The 26,548-nt window shown below is 41.7% G+C and overlaps 1 protein-coding gene across 5 annotated transcripts in view; it reads left to right on the forward strand.

Moving 5' to 3' along the window:
* The window catches only part of samd12 (sterile alpha motif domain containing 12), a 224,204-nt gene that overhangs the window by 137,499 nt on the left and 60,157 nt on the right, over window positions 1-26,548 (forward strand). The window lies entirely within an intron of this gene.

The raw sequence follows: 26,548 nt of genomic DNA on the forward strand, positions 1-26,548 counted from the left end.
GAACAAGAAATACTTTGTATGTGATTGTATGTCCGTGTGGTGTTCACAGCTTGTTCCACTGCCCCAAAGAAGCATAAGAACAGTTAAAGCTTTAAACTGCATAGGAATAAAACAGAACAGCCAATTCTACTGTAACCTGTTTCATTTCTGTCTCTTCACACATTTGTGCTCCTGGCCACTTCCTCCTCAGGTTAGCAATTAAGCATCCTCAGGTTTTCTGAAATCACGTCATTTCTTGTAGAGAGAGCGATTATCATACAGTGGGTGCTTGAGAAAAAAAATGATTTGCATTTCTGTCAGTACTTCAGTCAGCTTTCCCCAGACTCGCCCTTACACTTGGAAAAGCAGAGAAGCCAGGGTTGTTAACAGGAGGATATATAATAGCCCTTCATTAGAGTACTGGCTCATATCCAGCGTACCTGAGTTTCATCCAATCCAATTGATAGCGCTTACTTTCCTGCAAACCTTAAATTATTAAGTGTTTATTTTAACCCACATAGAGTACTAGATGGGTGGGTTTTTTACTGCAACAAGACGCAGAAACATGCACGAAATAGATGCCGAAACGCTTTCCTTTGATTCTCTTTATTTCTTTGTTGTTGTGTTTGTCGTTTAATTTTACCCTAACCATCTGGCAAACACATTAGCTAAACAAATTTTCAAATGCTTTTTTTCTTCTAATGCTTTGTATGCCTCCCACTTTCCCTCAGTGCTTTAATATTTTGTTCCATCCATACTTTCTTTCACATACCCACCCTGCCCATGTCTCTAGGTCCCTCCATCCTCCCTTGCTTCCATCTGCAGCAATGTTTTGTTTCTTTGTCCCGATGTTGTTTTCCTCTCCAAAGCTCCCTCTCTCTTTATTCCTCCTCTTCTATCTACCTGGCAAACAGTTCATTATCTGTGCCCATAGCAGGTGTTCCTGTATAGTTTGAAGGGCTCATACCTGACATTTTACTACAACAATACTTACAGCCAAGACAAGGAATACTATTTGGGGTAATGTTGCCTCTTAATGCAGTGGAAAAAAGAAGGATGGGTCATTGATATCCCAGGAATCAGCTGCCAAGATGCACTATAATTGTTCAATTGTTTGCACAAAAAGCTTTCTGCAACATCTGATGCTTCCTGTGGTGTTAAAGGGGTCAGTCTGAATCTCTCAGTGCTTCCTGTGGCACCAAGTTCCTCCCTCCCAATTGGCTGGGATTAATGTAGGAGGCGACGCTGCCATCCAGTAACATGGCAGATGTCTCTCACTGTGTGATTACTCAGTGTCAAGTAGGCGGTGAAAACAGGTGACACGTTTATTTGCGGGGCGTTTGCGAACAAGGCTTTGACGATTAGTCATCATTTGTGCAAATGTTCCCTCTCGCTTCACTTTCACTTCCCAAAGAGACCAGTCTTGGTTTAAAATAAAAAACGGTTGCCACAGTCTGCATTCAAGTGCTTTGGCACAAGCTGTCGCTTTTTACTCCTACACCAGTAGACCTCGCCATCCAACTTGACTGCAGTTATCTGTTCACATAAAAAAAAGTCTACCTGTGGCATGAAGGATAGATGAATATGATGACTATCTCACTCCATGCTTTGCTCTTCAATGCAAAAGTAGCAAGACTAAAGCTGGAGCACTTCAGTGCAGTCTGTGTGTAGTGCACTCATGTAACATACTCACTACTGTAATCTCTCTACTACACTCCTGCTTTGGTCTGTAGAGGACAACTTCTGCAGCCTTCCACTAACCCCATTTAAAATGGGACGTGTCTACATTTAATAAGTCAAATGTGTTTTTAGGGCATGGGCTCATGAAAGGGTGGGCAATATATCAAATATAGCCCTACTCAATGTATCATGGCTTGTTCCACGTGCAATGTATAAGATGACTGCATCACGGACATTGAGTATAAATGGTTACATCACTCTTGTAAGCCACCAGCATGAGGCTCGCTTCAGCATTTCAGTTGTCTTGCTCTCACCCTCTCACAGACACACGCACGTAAAGAATAACTCACAAACATGACATGTAACACACTCCTCCTCCCATCCAGATCACTTTCTCCTAAGCGACAGTGTGAGCAGGTGTTCCTAATCTGCAGGGCTCCAGACCACTAGCATCACTATTTAGTCGCATTTTGCAACCTGCCGCGACTGGCAAATATTATTAATATATTGACTGAGGAGCTGTTAGTTTGTTTCCATCTTACATTGAATAAATCATCACATTTAACGTTACCACGGTAACAGTTTAACTTAATGAGAGTAATGATAGCGTGAGCAGAAGAAGTGTATGTCTTTGTACCTGTAGGGCTCCAGACTGCAACCGTTTAGTCACATTTTGCGACTGTGTAGCACCCGTGTGACTTGTAAATACTATTCATACATGAACTCGAGAACTGTAATTGTGTTTCCAGCTCACAGTGGATAAATCCTCACGTTTAAAGACCCTACGGCAACAGTTTTACTTAACTGCTAACATCTGACTGTTGACAGGAAGCTTCACGTTCACAGCAAAAAACATGAACACCTCCAGCCCGAGCCAAACCAGGTGCTTCAAAATAAAAGCATCAGTAGTTTCGCTTTGATGTAGTTTATTGTAACAATACTTTATCTAACTTTATTATAACAGTATTGAATTTAGGATTATTATAATGCTACTTTATTTAACTGTATTGTAACTGTAGTTCATTTAATAATTTTGTATGTAAGTAGTCTACAGTACTTAAGATGAGATTTCAAAATATCACGATATATATTGTGTATCGTGATATAGCCTAAAAATATCGGGATATTTTTTTTAAATCTTGTTGCCCAACCTTAGGTCTATGCAGGATATGTGAACATGTGCAGCTCTTTAAAAATCAGGCCCAACCCAACATAAACCTGCATAATTTGTGTCCAAAACCACAGTAGCAGTTTTGGGCCCAAGCTCAATTAAAAAGCAGAATTTCCACTGTCTTGTGCACTGTGACACAATCTCAGACAAGCACTATCTCCTGACGAACATTCCAGCCTGGTCTCACTCCCAGGGTTGTCAGAATACGTCACCAAGGACAGCGTTTAGCATCTGTGTGAGATGCACCAGACTTTCCACTAACTCCAATGTAGAACCATACAAGTCATTATTAGACTCTCAAAGCAACAGAGGTACTTTAAAGAGCGTAAAAGTATGCTCAGGGTGGGTGGGAGTGGAGGTGGATGGGTCAAACAAACACCAGACTTTCACCCAGGACACCTGTGTGTGAGACCAACAGTGCAATTCAAAGCCAGGTGTTTTTTAGCCACATCCACAGTCTTTTCCTAACTTTAACCAAGTAGTTTTGTCGAAACCTAACCACCTACTCCCTCTCACCGCCGACTCTCTCTGCATCAAGATACAGCGCAAAATACTTCCCTCAGCATCAATTTAATAACGCCAAGGCTCCTGCCCAAGCGTCAAAATAGGACAAGTAGCAAGGAAATCTCATTGAATGTTCAGCGTAGCCCAAAAACTGTCACATTCTGTGTATATTAAATAGAGGTTATATCAAAGGCAGGAGTTTGGATGGGCTGATGTCATGATGTTACATTAACAAGCGGGTCAGCGTTAAAGAAATAAAGAAACACTGGGAAAGTGTAGCAAAACCAACCAGATTCAAGCCAGGGGTCGTTTTGAGAACTTACAGTCCAGTCAGGTTTGTGCAGATAATCAAAGCTCTACTGAGGCTGTAAAGCCAGTTTTACTGAACTGTACCTGCAGCAATGCATACGTAGTTAAATGTATTTCTTGCTTATGAACATAACTCGAAACTGTCATTCCAGTTGCCCCATTGGCGAACATACGAATCTGTGATACAGAATGCTATTGACGGGTCTAATAGAATGTATGGACTTGAGCTAAATTGATTAGTCAATTAATTTTTCAGTTGACTGACAGAAAAATAATTGCAAAATATTTCTGTAATTAACTGTTTTAATAAGATGAGAACAAGCTGCTTTGTTTTATTTTATGTCAGTGTAGATTAAATGTCCATCGGCAATTAAAGGCATCAACTTTGGCTCTGAGAGGTTGTGATGGGAAGTTTTCTCGCAATTTTCTGACATTTTATAGACTAAACAATTGACTGACTGATCAATAATACATTTAAATAATAAAGAATAACATAGTTCCTGACAAAATATCTAAAGTTAGAAAAATTAGAGCAGTATGCAGATCATAGCATTATAATGAGACTGAATTGTCTTGTGTTTCACTTTATTATTCAGGCACAGGTTACAATCTAGCAATTCAAACATTTGTAACGAAGGTTGACGTCCATAAACATCATTGATCCAAAATTTTCTTCTCTGAAATTTGAGGAAAAAGACCTGACGACAGATTAAAATTCAGGAATAACTGCTCCCTAATTTGAAAAAAAGAGTAAAGTGCTTGATTATAAGATGCACTCCCAATATTGAGATCCTTCAAGTATCAGGCAATCCAAACAAATCATATCTCAAGTGTGTCTGAAAACAATCACCAGTGATACGTTTCTGCAGATCTTCCAGCGAGCGTGTGCCTAATGCATCTGGCAAACAACGCTGATGCTCGCCAGCAGCGAGGCAGATACGCTATCTGCTTCACATTAACCTCCCTCTGCGTTCCCAATGTCTGTTGACCCAGACATATTATAAACCTACAGGTAGGTACTGGAGAGCGTGTTATCGAGAGATGAGTGAGCCCCGCAAAGACACGCTATCCAGTCGCACAGTGGGAACACTGTTGTTACAAGCAGTGTAATGCGCGTATAATTTGAACACACATACACACATATAAAGCTCTGACTGCTGTGAGACTGGAGGGCATGCTGGGACACGGAGCCCTGTTGCAGCAGCAGATATAACAGCATTGATGGCTAATGAATGTATACAGTAGATTCCCCCTAGGTAATACTTGACTACAATCTCCAGAGTCTCTCCCCAGATCTACAGCACATATGATGATTAATATTCATCATATGACTCCTCCATTGCCTGCAGATGCCCCCTCTGTATCCGCTGAGACCTACACACCCTGACACTAACAATATATCCATTTACACACAGCCGGCTTGATGCGATGCGTACTCGACTGTGTGCTGCACTAAGGTTAAGGTGTCTAGCTCAAGGGCGATGTGGTATAGCGGTGGCAGGTATGGTCCCGCTGGGAATCCAGGAGCCTCGTCATGTATTCAGACCCCCAGCTGGTAAATACACGTTTAATGCTACGGAGTCAGCAGGGGCGAGCGGTGCGCACAGAATACACAATCATTTCAAGTGATTTACTTTGAAGCAGCGAGGGTGTGAGGGACTGGGTGGAAGATTTTCAGTGTCAGCACATGAAGACAGTACACCGCCGTACACTATTTGAAAGCTATCTCTAAACTGCAGGGAGGAGGAAAGAGTTTCAGATTTTGCAGTAGTTTCTTAGCAGATATTACAGAAATATAATATTCATAGGTGGAAAAATTTGTGAAGGCTTCTATTTTGACATTGCTTGCCACTGTTTTTTATTTCCACTTAAGTTTGAAGCTAAATTTTATGGTCTCACACAGTTGAGTTGGTAGACTGTTTGTCAGAAGGAACATTAACTTTATAACTCATGATTTGTCTGCTACAAGACAAGAAGCGAAAAAAGCAGTCAACACCATGGCTGAGCATTTTAGCCTTGCAACTGCAGTGTATCAATGACAGTTACATCACAAACCTAAGGAACCAATCCACCATGCCACCACATGGTTAACCAAGGGGTATCAGAGGAGAGGCAGGTGTAGCTATGTTTTGGTATTTTGCAAACAAAGTTTCACTTTCACTTCGACTACTCAGAGCTGGTAATCGGGAACAAGGTTTATCTAACATAAGCAACACATTATTAGTTTTTTTTTTTAGATTGTGACAAGTTAAAAAAAAATTGCCAATTCATGTTATGTCATTGGGCTCTAGTTTCCCGGCGCAGCGCAGGTGGCGCAGGGTGGCGAACCCCGCGCAGAGCTAGTTTCGAGCAGCGCAACCCGAGGCGCGCTCAGTTTGGTAGTTTGGCAGACCGAGGTGCGCTGAGATGGGTGTGACGGCGCAGCAGGGGGAGGTGTCGACCGATCCGGCTTGGTGCAGTGACACTTTCATGCCAAAAGGCTTCGCCGAAGGTGCGCTAAAAGCTCACCATCTGAAACCAGGTCTACTGTCAGCGCAGGCGGAACACAGCCGGTGTAAGCCGAAGTTTGGCTGATCAGCGGACAGTGCGCACACGTCACCAAAACCTCACAGGCAGGTTTCCAGAATGTCAGGCACATTAACAATGCAAAAAATACCCACAAAAAACACTATTCAATGCAACTATCTGCAATCAGCACATAAATATATCTCTATATCGACTGTCCCGTCACATCTGATGTCATATCAAAGGGGATTGGCACCGTTTGGCACGTTTGGCACGCGTAATGGAAACCCAACCTGAGTTGATTAAAAACAGCTGCAAACTAATGAGTTCACATCCCTCTCAGCCAACCACAAACAGCCACAGCATCAGATAGGGAGTATATATTCAGCATCTGTCATCTTAGAAAAGTCAAAAGAAAAGAAACAGAGTGAGAATGCGAGAGAGAAAGAGAGAGAGAAACGCAACATTGATTTACAATTGTGGTGACCTCCTCCCAGGCTACCTTTGCATCATCAGCCCGTGGAGGTCTGCTCGCAGTTCCGTATATTCGGACACTGCGAACAGACCTCCCGGACCAAAACATCAGTTTCCTCCTGGGAGGAGTTTGGCCATCTGACGCTGCTGCTCTCTTCTGCCATGGAAAATTGAGTAAACTCTCATTACACCTTCGCGCGGCGCATTTAAGGGCGAGGAGAAGGGCTCATTTGATTGGTGTGATGTGTGTAAAACCCACTCCACGCCTTCTCTCCTCCCTCTTTCCGACTTGCACCAGTGGGAGGGACGGAGGGGGGATAGAGGAGTAGCTGCGCCAGGGCGCACGGTGTGCCAAACTTGCAAAATCCGCCTGGCCACACCCAGTTGGCGAAGCGCAGGTGCGCTGCACCCCTGTCTCGCCCGGTCTGTGAAACTAGAGCCCATTATGTTAAAATTTTAGCCATTTTTAAGCATTTTTCTGTTGTTATAGCGCCACCCAGTTGCCAATTAGAGTTACATTTCTCCAGTCACCTTGAGGCATCCTGTTCGACATATCTACCAAGTTTAGTAAAAATCGATATGGCGGTTAGGCCTAGATAAGAAATTAGCTCTCTAGCACCCCCCTTTTTGTTTTATCGGGTCAATAATGGAGGGGTCCCCTCAGATTATGTGTGGTCATATGCCTACAAAGTTGCGTGGTGATCGGTGAAACCCTTGAGATGTTATACACCTTTATGTGATGAGCCACGCCCTCCGCAATATTCATTGCCTTATAGAAGCTCAGTTTTAGTAAGTTTTCCAACTTTTGCCAAGAGGGAACTTTAGATATTGGTCCCTAGATTATGTTCACCCAGTTACATGCAGATCGGTCAAACTTCCTAGGAAGAGATCAATTTTAAGTTTTTTTCATAAAATTCAAAATGGCAGAAAATCTATATAACCGGAAGCTATGGGTTCTTGAGGTAAATGTGTTCCTCATGAGGAGAGGCATCTCTGTGCAAAGTTTCATGTCTCTACGACATACGGGGCATGAGATATGCCCATTCAAAGTTTGCAATTTCAATCGGTTGCTATAGCACCCCCCTTTGGCCAATTGATGTAATATTGCTTCATTCGCATCCTCCCATGATCCTCTACCACTGTGCCAAATTTCACATGGATTGACCAAGTCAGTCAGGAGAAAAACGTGGTTTTCTGCCCAATTGGGTGATTTTGGGTTGCATTGTGCCGTGAACAATGAGCTTTGGCGGGTGGACAGAATTTGGGCTGGTTTTCTGTGAGTCCAGTGGGTTTTTAATTATAGTACAAATTATAAGAATAACATGTATTCACAAACTGTATTCAACTAAGCAATTTCCACTCAGCACAAGAAATCTGATTAATTTGTAATTCATTCTAGGGAGAGGCAACAACCATGATGTAACCTCTGACCTCAGAGCATCTGCATTGTTGAGACGCAGTGAAGCATTTAGGTCAGATTCTGGCGTTAGCAAGTCAGCTAGCTTATCAATTGCCAAAGTGGGAAAATTACAAGAAAACCTACACTTTAAAGATTTTAACCATATTTAAGACAGATTTATGGACCAATAATCTTTTTGTTATTCAAGCATTGAGACTTGATGAAACTTGTGGACTTTCATGCAGAAGAGCTTGACTCATTTTGACATAAAGAAATTAAAAGATGAAGTAAGCCAATTGGATAAAATATTTGTGGCAATCAAGACATCACAAATTCAAATTTAAGACTATTTATTGAATTTTAAGGCCCAATTTTAAGACTTTTTAAAGACCTGCAGGCACCCTGTTTAGCAAACAGCTGGCTTTTTACACATCCACCAGATGTTGAAGTTGTGTTTCTGAATGCATGGTAAACATTTAATAATTTCCACTCTTCTTCTGGTTCTGTTAATGGCCTCCACTAACTCCTGAGAAAAATATCTGGCTCTTTAGCTACTAAATGCTCCACTATGTTCACTGACTAGTCTCAAACTGTGTCTGTCTGCAGTTTGGTGTTGAGCAGGTAGGATACAGATGGTTTTTAAAGCTTTTTCACCGCAGCTGGAAATCACACTGATTAGGGCTGTGAGTAAGCCAAAACAAAGAATTTGTGAGCTATAAAACCAAAACAGCGAGCTAAAAGATGCTCCTTCGAGCTTAGAGGAACTGTGGAGTCAGATTAATCCTTTATGTGTTTGTCACTACAAATGGCCCCTTTCACATTTCATATAATCATTTTTCATTATTCATATGAAAAATATCGATTTGTGCAGCTTTAAGGGCAAAAGCATTTTTATAGACTCGGCATTTTCTGCTGACATTCAGCAGTCGTACGGGGGGGAACTCTACAAGAGAGCACAGATACTAATTTCCCCACCGACAGTAAACAACATGTCTTGTGGCACTGCAGCCACTGAACATCATGTCTATTGAGTAAAGGAAATAATGCTCCTTTTTTGCCTGGAGATACTCACTCTATTGCAGTTACTATGCTGTTGCTATCATTATCTGTATTGCACTCTCCTCCCACACAAATTGAATGCAACAAGTTCACTCCCGTTCTCTGGGGGTTGTTCAATTGCATTGTGGGAAATCTATGGAAAAGCCAGAGCAGAGTTAGATAAGGCAGCATGACTGAGAGTGGGTACGCTGAAATGTTCTTTGCACATAATAATCCACTGAAAGCACGAAACATCAGAGACAGTAAGTTTATCCAAGGTAAGACGTTTCCGTACACCTCAAATATTTGAGATTTTACATCCAATGAGTTTTATCACTTTCAATGATCAAATGTGCTTTCATCTTAAGAAAGATGAGCTGAATTTTCTCCCTGCAACTTTAGCATACAAGTATTTAACTTACAGAGCAACCCGAGACTGCCTGCTTGATGACACTGCGGATTCAGGTCCACCACTCTCCTGCTTTGTGAGATGTGATTTGCTTGTAAATAATGTTTAAGCAGCAGCAGTGAAGCAGAGTGACATGAATTTCTAAACTGAATGATGTTTAACAGCTCTAGGTACATCTCTCAATATAGCTCATTTATGTGATTATAAACACATTTCTGTGTTATTCCTATGTTACTTAAGACGTCCTTGTAATCCTGCCTTGTAATGGCTTCAATCTTGGACCAGAATGTGTTCAGGTGTTCTGCTTTTCTGATTCTCAGACAAGAAAAAAATGACCCTTGGCAATCACTCTCAAAGAAGGCGATCCTTCTCCCAACACCCACACAGCAAACACACATTACTGTACGCATAGACAGGAGCACTTGCACACTCAAAATCTCACTCACAGACACTTGAACAAGTACTACTAGCTTGCACGCACCGGCGGAACCAATTGTTTGTAGAATTGATTTCTTATTTAATTACCAGACAAGCAAATTAGTTTAAACTTGAAATCCCAGAGCCACTCAAGGGGAATTAAAGTGTTTCCAAAAGTTTTCAGCACAGTGGAAAATGAAATTTTCTTTTTGTGGTGATTGTTTATGTCTCTGAAAGGAAAGGCTTTGCACTTCCACCCAGGTTTATCAGCTGAGTACACATACACAGCATCTCCCCAAAGAGAATTGTGAAGGGCTTCATCACGGCTTTAATGCGTCCCTTACACAGAGAGAATATATATTTTCATTACTGTGCCTTTTGGAAACTGCATCCACATGCTGAAAGCTGCTTCTTTAAGTTGTCACTGTGTGAAAAAGGATAATGATGCCATCAGTGGCAATGGTGCCTTCAGGGACAGAACGGAAGCATGAGTCACATTAAATTGAAATTGAGGAAAACACAAAGAAAATGTCTTGGGTTTTCTTTTTCATCAGTTTGCTTATGATAATTCCGCACAAGTCATTTTATTGTTTTGTAAAAGTGACACAGTGCTTTCAACTGTAAAGGTTTGCAATCACATTAAATGAAGACGGTTAAACTACAAAAGACATTTTAGATTTGCATTAAGTGATTTTTCCAGGTTGTTTTTTTTCCCCTTGCTTCAGTGCAACCCAGATTAGTCTCTTCTCAGCATTGTACATAAGGACCTACCAGCATAGTGATAAAAGAAAGCTTAATTCAGAATGAGTCATCCTGTTGTCCAACATAAGATAAATTAAGCATTTTTTGCATCACAGCCTTTGTTTATTTTTTATAGCTTTCCTCATGAGAAGACAATGCCAAGCCAGAGTTATTATAGTTAACGTAAACTAAAACACTAAAACTAGGTGTGAAAAAAACAAAACATTTTATTAACTGAAATAAAACTAAGAAATACAATTTAGGAAAAAGAAAAAAAAATACTAAAATGATATTGTGTGCTTACAAAACTAAATAAAATACAACAAATATACCGGAAATGTCTTAGTCTTTAGTCTTGGTCAATTTGGACAAATTTGTCAACACAACAAACATAAGGCGTTGGTGCATAGGTTTATTGAGACTGGGATGTCTTCATGACTGTGAGTCAACTGCCCTCACCAAGTGTTGTGTTTACATTTTAATACATATTCTGAACATCTTAAGTCTTGCCCCCGATGAATACCCGAAGTATTTTAATAGAAAAACTTAACCTGAGACTGAAACTAATAAAAACTAAATTAAAAAACTAAAAACTAAACCATAGATATATAATACTACCTATAGATACCTGATGCCAAGATGGCGCCTATTACTATAATTCCAATGGAGTTGCTCACCTGGCCAAAGAAAGTTTTTAGCCACTGTGTTTACTTCCATCTGTTTTTGCAGGATTCAGAAGGGTTCAAAACTTACATTTATGCCAAATGTTAAAGTGATATGGACTTCAAGCTGAAATATGAATAAATAAATTAATCTGCGAATAACTGAACAGGGCGGTGCTGTGGTGGTTAGAGCTGTCGCCTCACAGCAAGAGGGTCCCTGGTTTGATCCCAGGAGGGAGCCCTTCTGTGCAGAGTTTGCATGTTCTCCCCGTGTCAGCGTAGGTTTTCTTCAGGTACTCCGGCTTCCTCCCACAGTCCAAAGACATGCAGGTTAACTGGTGACTCTAAATTGTCCAATGTCAGCTGGGATAGGCTCCAGTACCACCGCGACTCTCAAGAGGATAAGGGGTTACGAAAATGGATGGATGGATGGATGGATGGATAGATGGATGGATAGTTAAATACAAGTGTTAGACCTATCTTACATTTCAGCTGTGTTTATTTCATGTACTGTGTTGCTTTGCTGGTGTCTTTGAGGTAACGGTCCCACGTTCCCCATCAGCAATCAACTTCAGACAGCAAGGTAAAGCTGTGAAAATATTCTAGATATTGCGTACACTTGAAACTGATATCTATACCTGCTGCATTACAATTAGATGCTTGACAGGCTTAGCAACAGTAAGTAAGGGAGTCAGGGCTTAAACAGTCAGTTTTAGATCCACATGAGTGTACATTATTTATATATTTAACATATATTAGAAGATAATAGAGAGTATCTCCTCCGTTCCTCTTCCTCTGACTTTGTGATGAATAATTTCAGAGTTAGAACAGAAGGCGACATGCAGTGCCACCTTCCCACCACAGAACTGCTCACAGTTGGCAGAAGAGCCGAAACCTGATAGAGAGAACTAAGATCCTATTACTACACTCACAAAGGGAAATAAGAGTTGTCAGTGTTCCTCAGCCAATGGTGCCATGTGAGGTCATCATTATTCACCAATAGCTCTCAGGGTCGCTGTTGTTGTGAGAGATATGGAGAGTGAGACAGGGAGACAGACGGAAAAGAGAAAACGCTGAGTGGAATACATTGCGATCCCTTCCTTATTGTGAGCCCCACTTCCCCGCTACATCACGGCTGTCCTCCCTGCTGTCGAGTCATCACATTTCTGCGGAAAATGAGATTCGCTGTGCCACGAAGACTGATGATCCCCTTTAACCTCAGCTACTGAAGCACTCTGTTCCAAAATAGCAACGAAGCCTTTTTGTCTCTGCTCTTTGAAGGCCTCTCATATCTTATGTTTGAGTGCTGTTGACTTTGAACATGCCCTGTTTGAGTTCTGATATGCCGCCGTATCAGCTGAGCGACTTGAGGGGGATCGTTTCCTTCAAGTATGCTCGAAGTACACTCAACAAGCACATCCCAAGGGCAAATTGGATAACACTGTGGTAATAGACTTGCTTTCTTCACTCGAGCGGTATATCATTGGCTTAGGAGCTTGTCCTGGTATCAGGAATGTTGTGGTAACGCTAGTTTTACTCATGTCTGGTGGCTATGGTTACATTGCATGGAGAATTTACGAGTAACCTGGGGCCCAATGTATGTCATTACCAAGACATAAACAGGTGTTTCAGATGTAGGAAGATGGTGCACACCTCACACATCCACACCATCTCTACAGCGTATTATATAATGTAATGGTGACATTATTTGTTTAGGTTATTAGTTCATGAAACTGTTGTGGCATGTAATGTGATAAAATTACATACGAGAACCACGGCAACAACCCCATTGGAGAGTCAATTGATTTGGTGAACACACAAATTCCCTAGTTCAGCAATGCCATACAGTGGGCAGTGGTTACAACCCCACAGGTAATATAAAGAGCAAGAAAGTCCACGTAAGGACGAAGCACGGGGGTGGATGGGTAAAACAAATACAGGACTTTAATCCAGGAGACCCCTGTTTGTGTCCAGTGTGAAACTAAAAGTTAAGACTGACTTCTTTTAACTTTACGTACTTCACCTCACAGACCATCTACAACACTGACTACTTTAAAAAGGGACACTATTACAACCTCATCCACTGTCACCATTTTAGTTGTGATAGAAACGTGTGACTCTGCCCTCTGGTGCCATCTAGTGGGCGCATCTATGCCAACAGAAAGGATGCATGTTAGTATGAGGGCAGTGATGGTTACAACATTTGAAATGAACGTATCTGAATATGTAAATGAGCCCAACTGTGCCACCACTGCAAAATGCGGGTTTACAACTCATTCTCACTCCGACCTTGTCACATATTGATGTTTTGGTCATGGACTTTCCACGTCCACATATGACGTGCAAGGTACCCTGGGTGCGTTGGTTGTTGATGCTCTGGGACACCATGTCAGGTTCTCTTCTTTCAAGATGCACTACCGTTTTCATAGTGACTTTAAAACGTTCAATGCACAACGTTGGTACAACACCGCGAAACAAAAAAGTGGCTAGGGTTTAGCCACAAAACATGCAGTTAGGTTTAGGCAACAAAAACATGCGGTTGGGTTTTGGCAACAAAAACACGTGGTTGGGTTTTGGCAGCAAAAACACGTGGTTGGGTTTAGGCAACAAAAACATCAGGTTAGATTTAGGCAACAAAAGCACATGGTTACGTTTAGGCAACAAAAGCACGTGGTTAGGTTTAGGAATTACAAACAGGGTTTGGCTTTAGAATCTTACGGGACATGAACAGCTCTCTCTCGGATGAAAGTCCATGTTTGTTGGACCCATCCACCACCCTTCCCACCAGCCCCACTCAGCCTTTCGCCAGCTTAACTTTCGTCCTTGTCCCTCTGCGTTTCCCCCTGACGCCGCCAGGCACTGTTAAATTATAACAACAACTTGCCACGTATCAGGGTGATGTCAAAGGATGCCTTTTTTCATTAGTTTCTGACGCCGCAAGTCACTGCCCAAGCACCAAATTTCGCCTTGTGTGCCCTATGTTTGAGGAGTACAGCAATATTGCACAAAAACTGTGCCTCCTCTTTACTATTCTTTTCATTAATAAGCCTAAAGACCGGTGCAGCAGAGAGAGGTATGGTACATTATGGTCATATCTCTGTCTTACTGCAGGAGTGAGTCACTGAAGAAACGTGATCTTTGTATGCCTACATTCAGACAGGTTTGTAGGAGAAAAAGTGATGAGTCCAAATGAAAAAAATCATCTCCCACACACCATCAAAGTTTGATGAACTTATTAAATAGCTATGGTTGGTTCAAGTGACCTTCATCATGCATTTTACACAGATGAATATATATAGCCTATATATGTATAAAATGCTCGATGAAGGCTTCTTGCCAAAACATAGTTAACAGTGGGAGTGGGCTCGTGCACTGTGCCCCTTTTTTCACATTTATAGAGATTTATAACAGAACCCTACAAACAAACAGGCTTATAAATAGGCATATTTTTGTCTTTGTGCATTTAGTTTGACTTGTGAACGTACACATAGTTTCATGCATCTGGCCCCAGATTAAGAAGACTGGTTTATTCTAATAAGGAGATTACTTTTGCATGTCAACATCTTGCTATTCAGTTTTGTTATTTGCTGTCAGTGCAAACTTAAGCGCCCACATCCTTATGCGTCCAAGAACATATCAGCAAAATTACAACAGATTACTTAAGGAATAAGTATTTTATTTTATTTTTTTGCCTTTTAGATAACAGATGAATTCACAGCACTGAGTCAAAGGGTATCAGAGGTTCATGTAACCAATTTAGCAGCACAAATGAGATTAAGAGCAGGAATACAACCAGCAGCCAGGTTTGTGCAGGTAAACAGAGCCGCTTGTTTATTTGTGATTTTTAGAGAGGAGGCGAGTTTCTTAGGGAGTGGGAGATTAAGAGAAAGATACGAAGAGGAAGGGAATATCGCGGCTAAAATAACAGGGAGGGAAAGTGAGAGAGTGGAAGAGTGTCATAGAGAGACTGAGGCAGGGAAAAAAGAAAAACTATTCTCTGGGAACACAATGCCGGATGGCGTGCTCCAGCTAAATAAATTATCACGGGGGCTATTTTTAAGCTGAAGTGTAAATGCAGTAATCCTTGGAGCAGGAGCTGCGAAGAGCCAACACACAGAAGCCACATCAGGGAATACAGCTCTGCCTTTATCTTCCCCTCCCGCCCGCCCCAGTCTCTCTTCCCTCTCTCACACACACACACACACACACACACACACACACACCCTCCACTCCCAGCACCTCTATCTTTTCTCGCTTTATCCGTTTCCCATTCCCCTCTTCGTTTTTCTCTTTCTTTTCTCCCCTGCCTTTCATATGGTAAAAGCCTCCTTTCTGTGTCGGAGTATTTTGCTTATCACTGAGCCCTCTATGGGGACTCCACTGAGTTCTATTGTAATAAACAATAACAGACTTTTGAACAAGACAGGGAGGGGAAACATGTAAGTGGCACGCAAAGAAGCAGCAGTCAGAGGATATTAGGCCACAGTGGGTCATTCTGCAACTTGCAAACAAATCTTTCTTAGCGGATGTTATAATGTTAAGGATTTTTTTCTTTTTTGTATATACTCTGGTCCCTGTGGGAGAATGTTGTCAGGCCGAGGGAAAGTTTCTCTAAGAAGTCATAGTTCCTTGTGCTGTTTTGGTATGGGAGAGGAGAACCTCCTCTGCTGCTGTTTAATAGCACATAATGGGATGTCGTTAATCACCAGCGCTGGCTGAGGTTTCACAAGGTTAATGACGACGTAGCCAAGCTCTCGACTGTGTCCCATTCCTCAGGTATTTATCAGTGTCAGCAGGAACCCGAGAGCTGGGGGCAGTTCATAGCTCTGCTGCTCACCGTGTCCACGTCTTTACCGCTTCTTCTCTTTCTTACCTCTGTCTCCCCTCTCCCTTTCTCAGGCCTTTTCTCAATGTGTAATACACATTTGGCTCACATGTAGCTCAGGGGTAAGCAATATGGATGGATCTTCCATCATGTTATGCTATAATGCATGCTAGGGCTGCAACTAAAGATTAGAGTTGTTATGAATTAATCTGCTGATCATGTTCTTGATTAGGGCAGCATGGTGGAGCAGTGGTTAACATCTTCTCCTCACAGCAAGAAGGTCTTGGGTTTGAATCCAACAGCCAGCTGGGGCCCTTGTGAGTGGAGTTTGCTTGTTCTCCCAGCGTAGGTTTTCTCTAGGCGCTGCAGCTTCCTCCCACAGTCCAAAGACATGCAGGTTTAGTTTAATTAGTGACTCTAAAATGCCCGTAGGTGAATGGTTGTTGCCCAGTGACAGCTGGGATTGACTCCAGCCCCCCTGCAACCTTGCACCAGGATAAGCAGCTACAGAAAATGAATGAATGAATATTCTTGATCCATTTGGTCTATAAAATCTTGGGAAAATGTAAAAAAATGTCCATCATCTTTTCCAGTATTGTGCATGAAAGTGCTAAAAGATTGTGGTCATTCAACTTGTAAATGTTTTTGGTGAACAGTGAAGTGATCATACCTACTTTAAACTGATGAATGTGAGCGTTGTTCACTCTCACAACAGTTATAGACATTCACACATGGCACCCAGCATGCAGGTGTTGTGTTGAGGATGGTTTCTCATTGTTTCCTCCGACCCAAGACGTAATTTATACTTCTGCGCTGAATTGACGCCAACGTGCACCTCCCCAGAAATCTACATGTCGTGGCGATGCAGACCTCCTGTTTATTTTTGTAAATTGAAACCATTTCCCTCAGTGGAAACAAAGCTTTTATTTAATTTTATTTCACAGATAACAAACAATAAATTGTGAAGACAATTAATCCTTCACAAAAATAGCATTTTAACTCTTGTGTGTGATTTATTCTTCAGGGATTTATACTGTGGGATTTATCCTGGCCTAATGAGTAGAGGAAATCTCTGCTTGTCACTAGGCTAATTTATACAATATAAAATCTCATAGGCTTGTGCTAATTACATTAGCATGTCATATTTGTTTGGAAAATGTGCTTAGTATAAGACAGTTGTTTTGTCAGTGAACCTTGTGAGTTGTAATGGAGCCAATCTGTGTACCGTTACCTTTGTTAAATGCTGCTGTTGTCCCTGGTTTTATATGAGAAGAGGAAAAGATCGTTAGCTGCTAGGCTAATTTATACAGTGTAAAATGCCATAGGTTTGTGCTAATGACATTAGCATGTTGTATTTGTGGGGAAAATGTGTCCAGATAAAGACAAATCTTTGTCTGTGAATGCTGTGAGCCAGTTTTTGTACTGTTTGAAATTGTCTCTAAGCCATGTTTAATGTGTGTTTTGAATCAACTAAACTTTACAACACTTAACAGAAACCCCGCTGCCAACCAGTGTTTTGAGGGTGTAACTGCAGAGTGACACAGACACACCACTGCACAAGTACAAATGCTCACAACGGCATAGGCAACGTGCATAGGCTATGACGTAGGGTCTGCCGTACAAGTATAAATCTCACTTAAATCTGAGCCAAACCTTCCTTTTCATAACCACAAAGGGGGGCTGGGGGGATGGGTGATACAGACTCAACACCTGCATGGCTAGTACACCTGTCAAGTCAGACAGCATAGCTACTGGTACTGCTAAAGCTTGATCATATGAGTATTAGGAGGAGTTTATGAACAAATCAGCAGGGGGAAAAAAATCCAAATTTTGCCCACCAGATCTGAATAAAACAATCTGACGTCAGTCACACTGGCCAGAAATTCAAACGACAGGTGGAGATGAAGCATCTGACCAGTTTGGGGAAATATCAGGGAGTGAAGGATGATTACAAAATTGTATTTTTCATTTTGGTCTGTGTGAACTGAACTTGGAGCTAGCTCTTGTGAAGTGTGAACATGCACAATATTGATTGTTTCCCAGAGTCTCACATACATGTTCACTGACCTCTTTTGCCTTACCAACAGTACAAAACCCAAAGATATTAAGTCTTAATGACATAAACCAGACGAAAGAGGCAAATCCAATCTGGACACACAGTCGACAATCAGTATGAAAAAAGTCTCAGCATCTAAGGTCTACTTACAGGAAATTTTCCAGAGATTTAAGCCACGTTTCATGGCCTTTAACAGTAAATGCAATTTGCTCAGCTGTGATGGAAATGGTTCAGTTGTAATCACGTAACATAAGTAAGGAACTGGACAAACAACTGAACAAACTCCATCCACTAATGAAGGCCAGGGCATGCAGAACATTTACAAGTTACATGAGGATACCATTTACTGGATTTATGCTGAGAATATTTTCTTAAACTTCAGTACTGTTTCCAGGGTCAGTGATGAACCTTCAGCTCCGCTGAGACACAACACAGCTTACAAATAAAACAACCAGGTGAGAATCTCTAAATTTAATATCTGCTCATTGATTTGCAGCATAGCCTGCAATGCCATTATACAGCTACAGACATAAAAGGGATAGACTGGTGAGTATGAGTGTTATGGCAAAAAGATTCCACTTGTCACAGTATATATATTATATTGGCCAAAGCTGGAGCACCTACCCACCATGTTTTTATTTGTTTTCTTGCTGAAAATTAGATGAGAAGATTGATAACAATCTGGCTGGAACATCCTCCAAGACTATGGGAGGGGCGTCACAAGTATCATAGCTATTCCTTGTACTTTATCTTGATGCAATACGCTGACCTCAGTCATGTTTTGAAACCAGTAACACACAGATGCTGCTAAAGCCTTGGGCGAATCGACCATCAATGTCAGCATAGTAAAACTAGGATACTGGATTTTCCTGTTTAACATCATGAATCATCTAAACACATTTCTACAGAAATTTCCACATGCACAACGGTGCTCTCACCCACGTCGACGTGCATACAAATATAGATACATGCAGACATCAGCATACATGCGCCAAAATAAATGAGGGGCTTGTTTTCACTGTTCCACTTTTTGCTCCTTTGCATCGCCATCTTCAAGCCCTGAAGGCCATGACAGCTCTGTGTCAGGAGAGATATCCTGCATGATAGAGCAGCACAGTAAAGAAATGGTACTGAGCTCAGTTTGACAGTCCCCTGCTGAGCAACTAAAGGAAGCTGAAGCATGGAGGCAAGGGTCTGTGTGTGTGTGTGCGCGTGTGAACGTGTGTGTCAGTGTACGTGTTGGCAGGTGGCACTGGAAAAGGCACAGTAGCAAACAAATCCAACTTGACGCACAACTAGAATACCAAAATACAAGCACTTTGAGAACTAGCATTCCTCTGTCTCTTGCTCTGCATAAAACAGACTTATTTACTTAACCTCACTGGGTTACACTGATGAGGAGCACTGCTTTAAAGAGATAGATGGAGAGAGGGAGAAGGGGGGAAAACTTCCCATCAGTTGTTTATGTTGTTGAAATCAGGGCAGGAAAAGAAGCAGGCGTGCTCGCTCAGAGTCGCAGAATAAGATGACCTATTTTGAACACATGCTGAGAGACGAAGCTCTCTAAACCTTATCTGAACACCACAGAAGCTCAAAACTCCTCATATATAAATATTTATTGGCATATATATGCTCATGTGTGCATATATGTATCAGTGGACCTTCCTAGATTGTCTGAACTTTCACTTAGTAATGTTCTAAGCCTGTAGCAGGTGTGAGGTGGCTAGACTCAATGACCCCTCAGTTTCAACAGCTGTGCCTTCTGCTGCACGCCTTTGAGTCAGAAAGACATTAGACTTGCCATAAATCAATATATGAATCAATAACAAGTATCCTACCTTTTGGTGCAAAGAGTTCACCTCATGGCTTTCATCGTTTTCTGTCTACTGGTTATCATAGTCCAAACCACACAAGAACATCTGATGGCCGGACCTTTATGCAAGTTAACCATCAGCAACCAAGGTGATCATTAACCAATGAGATTGTGTCTTGTAGGTCACTGTTGTCATCTTATGTGCTGTATTTATGTTATATTTTTGCCTTTATTTCCATTTCTAATGTGGTGCTGCATGCTAAATAGTTATGAGCTTGGCTGCCATTCAACCTTTCCATCCAGTCCTTTATTCCTGTGTGTATATTGGATGATATTATGTATGCTCTGTTTGTAACCTTGGCAAATGTTTTAGTTCCCTTACCATAGCATAAGACTATGGTTTTGCCAAATCCTCAATCGTTCCCTAATATTAACCACGATGTAGCGGACCAAACAGATCTGGGGTCTCCCTTACAAGAACTGCACACTGGGAAACTCCCCTGAGACCTACATACCTTCAAGGGCTATTTAACGTTTCCATTTTCATTGCTAATTAATCTTGTGAACGCAATATCTCAAGAGCACCCTGAAGTAATTTCTTCAAATTTGGCACAGAAGTTCACTTGTACTCAAGGAGGAACAGATTAGATTTTGATTGTCAAAGGTCAAGGTCACTGTGACCTTGCATCCATCTCATTCTCGCGAGCGTGATATCTTAACAACACCTTTAGGGAGTTTCCTCAAATTTGATACAACTTGAGTTCACTTAGACTCCAGAATGAACTGATAGGAAGTTGGCGGTTGAAATTCAAAGGTCACGGTCCCTGTGACCTCACAAAGCATTTTTTGGCCATAACTCAAGAATATAATATTACATTTTATATCCAAAAGGTCAACAGTCAGCTTCACTGAGACATCTCAGGAACAGAAGGGGAGACATTTGGTCAGAAACTGAACATGTGACACCAACCTTGGGTACCTACCTTGAAACTGGGGAAGATGTCTGTGAAGCATCCGTGATATTACAAACATGGATGTAAACTGTAAGTGCAACTTGACTGGTTAGCAGAGGCATACAACCATAGGGTGGTAATTCATAGTTTTGCTACAAGCTGTTGTTTGCATTTCTGTTGTCTTTTGTTTACATGGCTAACAGACTTTTGAAAAGGGCCGTTGCTAGTGCTGCATTTGCTGTGTTCAACCAATCTTCGTACACTTACTTTACTTGTGGTTGCTCTTGTGCTGGAGGAGAACGTGCTCTAAAATAGGAGCTTAAAAGGTCCCTCAAAACTGTGCTCTAAGAACTATGATCGTTTCTAGTTCTTGCAATGCAGACAGTAAAAAAGGGAGGTTCTTTGAAATATGAAAAATTCCTGCTGTCTGAAAACACGTATAGGAAAAAACAAGAATATTAAAAAGACAATACAATACAAAAACAACATTCTTGTTTGACAGTAGGGTTGTTGAATTATTTGGACAAAAGTAGTAAGTGTCCTTGTAAATAGACACAACTTTGCACTCTCAAACTCAAGGGTATTAAATATGTCAAATGGAATCAATCATTACATTTATTTTCTTGAGTTTTCTCTTGTGAAAGCTTTTACTTCTTCAGGCCTTTGAAAATCCTTGAAATGAAACAATCTGAGAAGGAAAAATCAATCTGTCTTTGAACTGCTCACAACTCAGCTCACTGAGGTCATAACCTGTGATGAGTGGTCTTATGCTTCATTTTAAGGGGTCACAAGCCAAAAAGTTTGGGAACTGGAGCTGCTCTAAAGAAGCGCTGTTGGCGGAGTTACTTTTTGCTCTGATCATCTGTTTTGTACATTTCTGACTTGTTGTTGGTGATTAATGGCAGTGAGGCTTGTCAGATTTTGCAGTGTGTGAACTTTGTTTCTGGCATCTTGAGCTGACAGACTTCGTTTTAACAGAGTATCACTTCCTACTGTACAAAAGAAGGACTTGCTGCCTCACAAACAAGAGTCATTATTGTGCAGCCACATCCTAGCTTGAGAACTGATCAAGATCAGGATGTCTCGACCTTTTTTTTTTGTTTGTTTGTTTGTTTTTACCTTCCACTGTATCCCACGGCCAAGATTTTGTGACGTGTGTTCCTTAAATACATTGCATGAAGGTATCAAATCCAGGTTTGATTTCGTCAACAAACCCTATGAAAAGACAAAAAACTAACAATATATAAGCTCATCTCACAAAACTTTCCAACCTCATTACCTCGTCTGTTGCACTCAGGCAAAAGTCTTCTTTCGTGTCCAGTCTTTTAACTAGTGCATCATCCGTTCAAACACATGCTTGTTTGGAGCAGGCCAATTGCTCAGCCTGTGGTATTGCTGCTTGCAGCTTATTAGAACAGCTCATACAAACAACTCCACACTCGAGGCTGCGCTTCCTTGAGTCCTGAGCAATACACATGGGCCCAAAACAGCTATAGATTTATTATGATGTTTGGATGATGATGATGTTTATATATTGAATTATATTGCTACCGAAAATAATCTGCAACTCAATCGTGGCTGCATACAGAGGAGCACCAGACTGCCTTTTTTGTTTAAGCCTTACCCATATCAGATAGAGTGCTTTTTGCAGTTTGATGCATATTGCTTTTTAATTGTTACTAGGCACAGATAAAAATGGACAGGTGGGGCGTACCAGTTGTGGCTCTGACTAAAGCCTAGTTCACATTACACGATTTTCACTCTGATTTTGCGTCACCAAGACTATCGTAATCTTTTGAGTGTTCATACCTGGCAACATGTGTTTCTGTCAGCGGGAATCTCGCCCGCACACCACAAGATTTCTCCACCGAGCCCTCGCCAACAGAGCCCCAGATAACGCGGTGACGTCACCAAACTTGGAGACGACACATCGTAAATGCATGGATATTCTTCCCAGTGTTGAATCAGATCTGCCTCCAGGGCCTGGGTCCAAACATAACGCGCTCCCTGTGATCCTGTGGACGCCGCCATTGTTGTTGTTGCTTGTCAGCTTGTCAGTGTTGCCAGATCTTGGGAGAGAAACAAGCAACCAGGGCTATGGAAACAAGCTCAAAAGAAGTGACTATCATGTGTTTAAATAACTTATTAGACAGATATATATAGAGAGAAAGGTGACATTTAGAGAGAAAGCCCAAATAAACAACTCCACTTTAGAAACAAGCCCAAAGTTGCGCCTAATAAGTGGACCTGGCAACCCTGCGGCTTGTCCTCCTCATATTTCTTCCATCCTCCTGCGTGCTGATGTGGGACGTATCCCATCTCTCATTGGCTGATGCTCTTTGCCAGTCGTGTCAGACTTCTCCAGTTGTCTAGCATGCCAGATATCCAGTCCAGGACTCATCGTGGCAGACTACCTGCTGACTCACCTTCGACCCAAGGTGGCTCTCAAGATCCTCTGCGACGTCAAAATCGCGGTGAAAGTCGTGTAAAGTGAACTAGGCTTAAGGGTGAGAGGCTGCTCTCAAAAAGTACATTGGTCACAGGGAAATGGAGATCTGTGTGGGTGGGAGACCCTCAGAAAGAGGAGAAATCACAGGGGGCACTACCAGCTGGTCCAGGAGCTTCTCCTTGCTAATGGTCGGTTAAAAGCTTATTTTAGGATGACGCAGGGACAGTTTGACAATCTGCTGTCAATCATTGGGCCTATTTAGGGTTTGTAAAACATTAGAAAGACGAGACCAGGGGTTGCGTTAACCAGATATTCTTGGTCATTGACCGTTCTTTTACAACAATGACTGGAAAATCTGAAGGCCGTCGGTCATTTTAAACATGGGTAAGGCCATATTTTAATCGTTTTTTATAACGTAGTAAGTTAATGACAATTTGTCATTGCACGTCCATGTATTGAGCGTGTTGGATAAACACTGAATGAATAGGGCATATTGTTCTGACCATTTTATTCATGTAGTTATGTCTGTAGGCTCGGTGACACAAAATTAAAATTGTAATGAAGTGATTATGGTAGTGAAAAATGTGTTCGGTTATGCACTGTTGTGTTATTTTAAATTATACACACGGTATTTTCTCGTCACGTTCCTCAGTGCGTGCTGTTGTTATTTAATTTTGAAAATTGGCCGGATTCTCTTGTCTTTTCTGTGTCCGACTTCCTGTTTGGTACGATCCACTCTATCCAGCTTGACAGAAGCACTTGCGGCTCACATGAAAAATAGACCAGACACCAAACTGAAGCTGAGTGTGTGGATATCTGTTCATCTTTTCGTTCATGTCCTTATTAATGCACACTTTATAACTTGCTTGCTGGATTTATTAAAAACGAATGAATGAAAACTAAATGTCTTTGAATATCTTTATTATCATTTAAAAACGAAAATTAAAATGACCAGTAAAAATAGATTATGACCAGATTTTTATGACCCTGTCGGTCAAAAGTCTAGCGCAACGTCTGCGAGACTACACTTTGTTCAGATATGTCATGCAGCTTGCCATGACGATGTTAAGAGCGAGCTAATGTTAGGTCAGCACAAATCATATACAGTGCTTTTTTGTTATTACCACCACAGAAGTCTCGCCTTTGAATACAATCTGATTAGACAGCCCTAAAGCCCCGCCCCAGTTACAGTTTAGTGAAAATGCATGTTTGGGAAGCACTGAGCATACGACTGGTGACTTGGATTATACTGCACAAGTTGTGTGAGAGTTTGTAAAAAGAAATTTTGACATAGTTTTGCTGTTGTGGAGGCATGTGAGAAAAACAAACTCAACATACCACAGGGTGAGATATTGGTTTACAAATGATCATTTGGGGGATGAAGCATTCCTTTTGGTTTTCCAGCAGCCAACCTGTCAGGGATACACCAGCAGGTAAAGCCTGGATCCAGCCTATAGAGCAGATATTTCAAAGCTGGATGGACTGAATCAGTGCAAATACATCTTCATCCGCATTTTTACTACAAGACGTGGCGCACAGCAGAGAGGTGGCAGATGCGGCTGCACGCTGAGGTGTGCTCTGATTAAACAAGCAAGACAGATCTGATTACAAATGCATGGAAGGAGAAAAGGGGGAGAAAGAGAGATGAAGAAAGGAGTGAAGCGTGGCAGGAGAGATTTTGATGATCCACACTACCTGTCTCTGAAAAGCTGCTCATCTGTTAATACTGGCAAATCACATTCATCATTCCTACCGGTGGCACAGGAGACCGAGCCACCCCAGGCTTTGGGAGCACTTTTTGTGTGTGTGTGCGCCTATGATGTGCGTGCAAGCATTCATGTGTGAACTTATGGGTATGAGACCGAATCCGTGTGTGAATTACACTGCGGAAGAAGTACATTAATAATAGATCAACTCTCCCTTTGTTTGGGACGTAAATGTGATGAGTGGGCCTTGTAATTGGTTAGTTTAATAACTGGAGACAAACTGAGTGTTCTCTGCCTCTCATTCAGACACACACACACACACACATGCAATTACACACTACAGAAACATGTCGAAATTGTAATTCTCTGTCAAACACTGGAACACACGCACACACACACACACTCCACACTCATGTCAGGGAGGCATTCACACGCTGGTCTGTTTAATTTAGGTTTGGCAGATTATAGTAATTATGTTAAAGAAAAGATTTTCTAGAGTAATTTGCCCTTTTCTGTCCTTGAAGACTGAAACAGTGCTGGCTGAAGGATGATCACACTCCTATTTTTTACACTGCTACTTAACTGCTCAACCAGATTTGAAAATATGTTCGCATGAAGGTTGTGAAAGCATCCAGGCTTTTATTGTTTTGCATGGTTTTATGGCAACAATAATCTCCTTGATCATCCGAAAATGTGTTGCTGTCGATGTAACCACAGCCATAACAGCAAACTGTTCTTTATATTAAGGTGCAGAGCATGTGTATTATGTGTTTGTATGTGTGTGTGAGAGAGAAAGGGGTTGTGTGTGTGTGTGTGTGTGTGTGTGTGTGTGTGTGTTTAGTGGCAGCCAAGAGAAGTGTAGTGACTCTGACATAAATTGGAAATACAGAGTATGTCATTGAACTGCACCTCTGGGCCTGCTCTCCATTCAGCAGTATCAATGTGTACGTGTGTGTGTGTGTGTGTGTGTGTGTGTGTGTGTGTGTGTGTGTGTGTGATAGAGAGAACAAATGTAAACTACCCATGAAATTAAGATTCAGAACAGAGTTTTCTGTTTGTATGACGGTGTAAATGCAGCCCTTTGCGTGTGACAATGCAAACTATCCTTGAAATTAAGATGTAGACCAGGAGACATTCCTGTGTGTGTCTGTGCATACGTGTGTGTGTGTGAGGAGGCAGATCACCGAGCTCTGAGTATTCTCACCGCTCTCCGGAGACAGAGGGGAGGGGGATTTGAAGAATCTTTCGAACATGCTGACAGCTTGTCAAGGCCCTCCTACGACTGTAATGAATTTCAGCCTTTTGTGGTGTGTGGTCCCGCTGCACTGATAAGCCCTGGCACTAATACAGTTAACAAGAAGTGAGAGTGTGTGTATGCATGTGTGTGCGCGTCTGAGGGGCTGACATGGTGTTTACATGCTTTTGAGCAAGAATAGCTTGATGAATTGTCGTGTTTGT

This window comes from Epinephelus fuscoguttatus, linkage group LG17 (genome assembly GCF_011397635.1).
Source record: "Epinephelus fuscoguttatus linkage group LG17, E.fuscoguttatus.final_Chr_v1".
Taxonomy (NCBI): domain Eukaryota; kingdom Metazoa; phylum Chordata; class Actinopteri; order Perciformes; family Serranidae; genus Epinephelus; species Epinephelus fuscoguttatus.